This window comes from Pteropus medius, unplaced genomic scaffold, assembly GCF_902729225.1.
Source record: "Pteropus medius unplaced genomic scaffold, Ma_sr-lr_union100, whole genome shotgun sequence".
Taxonomy (NCBI): domain Eukaryota; kingdom Metazoa; phylum Chordata; class Mammalia; order Chiroptera; family Pteropodidae; genus Pteropus; species Pteropus medius.
The window spans coordinates 6,247,211-6,254,108 of record NW_024355205.1 but is presented as its reverse complement, the minus strand read 5'-3'; positions in this window follow the sequence as shown (position 1 = coordinate 6,254,108).

Here is a 6,898-nt window from a genome sequence, read left to right as displayed (position 1 = left end):
AGAGAACTTCAGTCCACAAGCACCCTGTTTGTGTGCCCAATCTTATAGTGTACTAAGATTGGTCCTGTCCCAGTCACATGCTGTCTGTCAGGATTTTCCAGAGAAACAGAACTGTTAGATATATATGATATATTGTATACATGATGTATGATATCTATTGATATCTATATCTATAGACACATATATTATATATGATATACCTATAATATGGCTATAGATATCATACATACAAGATTTATTATGAGAAATTAGCTCACATGATTATAGAGGCTGAGAAGTCCTATGATCTGCCATCTGCAAGCTGAAGACCAGAAAAGCCAGTAGTGTAACTCTAGTTAGATTCCACAGCCTGAGCACCTTGGTAGCTGATGGTGTAAATCCCAGTTCAAGGGCAGGAGAAGACTGACAACCTGGCTTAAGCAGGCAGGCAGGAAGGGACCGAATCTTCCCTTCTACTTTTCATTCTATTCGGGCCCTCAACAATAGATTGAAGCCCATCCACACTGGAGGGCCATCTATTTCACTGAATCTATGAATCAAATGCTAATCTCACCCAGAAACACCCTCACAGACACACCCAGAAATAATGTTTAATCTGGGCACCCTGTGACCCAGTCAAGTTGACACATAAAATTAACCATCCCGTATGCCAGTCCTGGAACAGATATGTATATGTGTGAGACCCCATTATACACATACACCCAAGGTCAAATGAAGGTGGGGAGAGATGGACCCACAAGAAAAAGATGCTGCCCCCAAAAGCTTTCCACTAAAACATAAAACAGAATCCCTGTTTATTTGTACTCACTATTCCCATCCACAGCTGAGCATCTGACACAATATAGTTTTTATAAATAGGCAGTGCTTGACTTTTAATATTTTTCAGAATCATGACTGTGTAATTTTAAGAACTGTCAGATTTGAGGGAGTGTGGTAAACTGACACTAGAAAATCAATCGCCTCTCCCTTATCCCACCCCACCTGACTATTCAAGAGAAAAAATTCAAATTGGCAGTAGTTAAATTATTATAAAAGTAGAGACAGGGAAAGTAGAGTTAAACAATTCATCAGATAACTTATTCAGGAAATAAAACAGAAAAGTCTACATAGACAGAAGGTGGACCTAATTAGTAGTAATTGAGGTTTTCTTTCAGAGACATTGTAGACCAATGTTTCTCGATACTAGTATAGTTAAGGAAACTCATAACTATCTCTTAATTTTGTAAAAGAAGTTACATCTAAAATGGAACCGGAGGATATGAAATGGAGAATGTATGCCCTTCAGGAAAATGAAACTGAATATCTGAGAAACAGATTTTCTGTAAATGCCTGATTTACAGAAGACCAGAAACTTATCTCCTGACCAATAAGCATCCACCAAGAATCTCTTCCCATCATCCTCAAGTCAATGAACTTATTGCTTGGTCTCCGCCTGGATTCCCCTGTTCTTTGCACTCCTTGCCCATAAATACAGCCCACTCCAAACTTTCAATGGATTCACCTGTAGCTTGCTACATTTTGTGTTTTCTGAATTGAAATTCCTCCTGAATAAACTCAATTTCTGGTAATTCAAGCTTGCCTTGGTTGACCTCTTTATTTAGGTGGACAATTTGTTCTCAAACTGCAAGTCTACAAATCACAGAGCTGAGAGTAGGGCCCATTCTAATGTCGAGGTCTTCAGCTATAGCAGACCCTGTTGGGACCCCATCCACATCCCCTCACCCGGCCACTTTGCTGCAAACAGCCCGTTAAACAAATTAAACAAGGAAGCCAAGGTGCCTCTAATGCCGTGGTGGCCAGTGTAAACCTGTAAATGCCTAGAGGTTATGGAATCAAAATCTAAGGACAACAATTTACAGCTGATGAGATTTTAAGCTATACTCCTTCAATAATTTCTTACCTTATTTCTGCCTTTTCTCTATAAAAGTCTCTTCTTGAGCTCCTGTCGGTGGAATGCTCCTCACCACTTTCAGTTTGGTGCTACTTGATCTCAATCAGTTTTTGCTCAAATAAACTCTTAAAAATTTTAATATGTCTCAGTTCCTCTTCCAACATGCCTAACTTCCACCTTATCAGGACTTGCATTTCTTCACCTGAGGGCTTTCTTCAGACTCTTATAGCACACTGGCCAGTGCAGAGTACAAAGGAAGTACCGATGCTCCTTCAAGCTCACAGCTAAGGTGAGGGAGGTTGCTCGTGGTGACTCTGCAGGGCATGTGCTACACCATCTGCCAGAGTGAACGAAAGCTCCAGCTGCCCACAGGGGTAGCTGGCTTGATAACGCACACTCTTTTAGCTGCCTTTGCTTCTCTTAAGCCCCCACGCCCCTGCCAGCATTTCCTTCACCTGCCAAATAAACTACGGTTTATTTGTAGTCCTCAGGCAACATCTTCCACAGGTTCTGTGACTTTAAGTGAAACAAGGTATAATGAAATCAATTTTACCATAAGTTAATTGATATAAACAAGAGTTAAGCTCCTAAGGCATCTTATCCACATTATCATGAACAACACTGAACAAAACTACTGAATTCAAGAAACTTCTGTACTCTTATTTGACTCTGTCTCAGAATCTGCTTCTAAGATAAGAGACAAACAGAAATAAAAAAGCCATATCTTCAGTGGGCCATTCATGTTTTTCCTACACTTTGAAATACACAGACCTTTCCCTCCCAGATTTACTGAGGTATAATTGACAAATAAAAATTGTATATATTTAAGGTATACAATGTGATTTAATATACATGTACATAGTGAAATAAGTACCACAATCAAGGTAGTTACCACATCCATCACCTCACAGTTACCATTTGTATGCGTATGTATAGTAAGAACACTTAAGGACAACTCCCTTAGCAAATTTCAAGTATGTAATACATTATTATGAACTATAATTACCATGATGTACATTAAATCCCCAGAACTTATTGATCTTATAACTGAAAGTTTGTGAAGTATTTAGACCATAGTCAATAATATGCTATGTCTCCAGCAGTCACTCTTTTGCTAACTTTAATAAACTGGAAGACCTATGGGAACAAAAATGAGAGAAAACGACCTATAAATACATGCACTTGACATCTACATGAAAGCATTTAGTGTCACCCTTGGGACCCCCTCCAAAAACAGAATGGAAAGGAATATAAAATGAAGTTAGTGAGGGACTAACCAAGGTTATCTAGTTCCTTGTAATAACCCTCAATCTTTTTGAGTTTAAATAAATAGATTAGAAGCAAATGGGCACAGTAGGGAGAGAATGGAAAGAGAGAGGAGGCATTTAATACACAGCCCTATTATTTAATATATATCCCCCTATTGGCATGCTGATTCATTATCTGATCGCCTTCTCTGTGTTTGTGCACTTTAATAAACCTCAAGGACAACAACCCTTGGTGAACTGACATGCATAATTATCACCTATAGAATGCTTAGATTATATTCTATGTGTTCGGCTTAAGAGGGCAGGAAATCAAGCAATATATTTTGAAAGAATATTATTTAATTGTTTAAAAGAAAAAAATGCAGCTCTCAAAGGTATAAGTTTTAGGTATTAGAAAACTTAGTCTAACAGGTCCTTCCCCTCAAAGTCATATAAGCGATTTATATTGAGCTCAAGATAATTTACTCTCCACTTCTTAATTAAATATTTTAAAGCCAAGTCATAAAGCACTCGCGTTTCACATATAATAAGTATTCATTTAAGTGATGTTTGGCAAGTACTATACTAAATGAGCGATTTAAAAACGGAAGGTATTTTACTCACAATTGCTCAGATAGTCAGTATAAATATAAATATACAAACAAAAGCCTACAAATATTGTACTCCTGTCACAAATAATCACAGACTTTAAAATATCAATTTACCTTAATAGTTCAAGCAGCTCATGAAAATTCATTGTCAGGGAAGAACTGAAATGAGTCAAGAGAACAATGTGTTCCTTGTCTTTCACTTCAACTATCTTTACATAATTCCTAATTCTGTGATGAGACATTTTGGAATATTGATTGCTTTCTTAAAAGTCTGATTGCCTCAGTACATACCAGAGGTTGTCAGGTATTTAAGAAGTATGCAGGACAGAGAAGTTCTAGCAAATTATAAATCTTAACTTGCAAATTGAATTATTTACTACGGAATAAATAACTTTTATTTTTGGGGAACTTGACAGTCTTTAAAGGAATAACACCCCAGTCACTTCACACTTAAGGAAGAGGATGTTGGATCCAGGTGTCAATAGCTGTGATTCCATGGCTCCAGGGGCCTGCTTCTCTCTGGACCCAGCTTCAAGTGTAGTGGTTTAGTGGTTACACTGCTACAATTGAAAACAATCTGCCTCATATCATTTTAAATTATACCAATTGGCCTCCCAAAAATGTAGCATCCTTCTGGGGAGTCTCTGTGTTTCCATCAGAAGATCATCAAATTAAGGACTGGTTGCCTAAGAATATATACCCCCAAAAAAACAGAGATTGGAAAGAGTATAGGACAAGTTTACTTATTTGTGAGGATGGAGTAAATAGTTTGACCATTTGAATTCTGAAGAATAACTGTGCCTTTTACAGCTATTCTCATATTTACAAAATAATATAATAACATTAACTTTCAATATGATCACTTCTCTTTGTATAAATGCAAAGATTTACTCTGGTCTGTCAGAATACATATTTATTTCTCTCTGTGTACCCGTTGACAATGCAAATAATAAAACTTTTTTCACTTTTCCCGGTCAGCAGCAGTCATAAATCCCACAAGTCTTGGAATCTCTGATTAAAATATCCCTTCATTTATCCCCTTTGTGCTAAACTATTTTCAAATGTTTTCTTTGTAGAATCACTGCATTGTTTTTCCTCATATACCTGCCTTGGCAGCCATGCAGGCGTAGGTCACACTGCCACCTGGTGTGGTTGGGACAAATTTCCTTCCATTCCATGGAAACTACAAGGGGAGGGATGACACTCAAATCCTGCATTGCTGAGTCACGCTGCAGGCTGAACTTCGTCCTGGAGGTATTTGCAGGCCTACATAAAATGAGGAAAGAAATTTGCATCAACAGCAAACACAAATCATTTTATAGAGGAGAGGGGAAACCATAAGTATTCAGCATTTTTAATTCAGCAAATGTTTATTTAGGGCCCACTGCAGGTAAGGTCTGTGCTTGCTTGGTCCCACAGGTGACCCAAAAGTGAAGAAGACGTAATCCCTGTCCCAGAGGATCTAGCAATTATGGCACAATATGAGTTAAGAATACATAGTATATGAGTGAGGAATTGATCACAAGAAATAACATAAAAACAAAACAAAAATAGACTTCTTAGGGGAGCGGTATTTGGGATAGATAGGCTTTGAAAGAGATTTGGAATTTTATGGGCACTGCCTCAATTTGAAAACCATTTCTGCACTTATTAGCTGTGTGATCTTAGGCCAGCCAGTTCCATAACCTCTCTGGGTTTCAGTTTTCATATCTGTAAAATGAGGATAGAAACAGCATCTCCATCTGAGAGATAATCTGAGAATTAAGTGAGTTAATGAGTATAGTGCCCAGATCATAGTAATAAGTTCTAGATAAAGTAAGTTCTTTACCCGTTCTTCCTTTAGGTCTCAGCTTAAATGTGCTTCCTCAAACAGACGTTTCATGATTTCCTCTCACTTCAAACATAATTTATAATTATTTATTCATTTTGTAGGGTTTTTGTTGTTGTCTGTTTTTTCCCATGAGGATCTAAATTCCATGAGGGCAGACTGTGTGTATTTTGTTCACCCTACTCCTAGCACCAACAAAATGTTTTGCATATAATGAATGCTAGATAAATATTTGTTAAATGAATAATTTTTAATGATTCAAGCTGGTAATTTAATTACTGAGTTTAGAGGGGCTTTATTTTCTCTTTCCTTCTCTCTTACCCCACTCCACATTCCTCTCTAGGAACCTTGGGAAAAGAATCAGTTCTCAATTCGTAACATCCAGTCTAAGTTTGGTCTTTTCCTCTGTAGCTTCACAGAAGAATGAAGATGAATTATCCAATAGTTTTCTATGAAAATCTGTCCCCCAAAAGAAGACAGAGAAGAGAAATATGGAGCCAAGTGGCAGGAGGGCACAGGGATAGTGAATCAGTAAGTGTTTGGAGTCACCACATGACAACTCAATGAAAAAACAAATATTTGAACCAGGTATGAATTTGTAGCTATTGATAGGAATTTGTCCTTTAAAATAAGCATGGAAAATGAGGGGAGGGGGCGCGCAAGCATAGCCTACGTCAAAGAAACTGCTGGCACTCTTTATTTCATTGTTTGTAACGTCTGGTTTGCCAACAGGTTAAGTAGGTGAGACCCACTTCTATCTACAGAAAAAGAAACGGATACTTGTTCCTCCAAGTAACACAAGGAGCCTGAAAACTCACCTAGGTCTCATTACCTGCTTTACATATTGGGGCACTCCTTTCGCCACCTGGATCCTAATGTACCTCTAGCTGTACCTGTTGCCAATACAAGTAGAAAGACTAGTATTTTTTGACGTTATGTGATAAGTAGTTTGGATATATTGTCATTTAATATCTCTACAGCTTTTTATATGGGTGGCAGTGAGTAGAGAGTAGAGACAAGATATAACTATGATCTAATTCTAAAGTTGATATTGAAGTCATTAGCAAAAACGAGTCCAGCAGTTTCTTAAAGCGTGGTTCGCAGACCCTCGCATCAGAATCACTGTCGGTCTTTGCTAAAAACAGATTCCCCAGCCCTGCCCCAAACCGAAGAAATCAGCAGAGGGGGTACTTTAAAAAGCACCTCCAAGTGATCCTGTTGCAGGGCACCTGTGGACATATAGTGAATCTCATGCACGAGGACCACACGCAAAGGTTAAGGGCATTAACGAATCCCAACATACCGCCCCGGCTGACTGCAG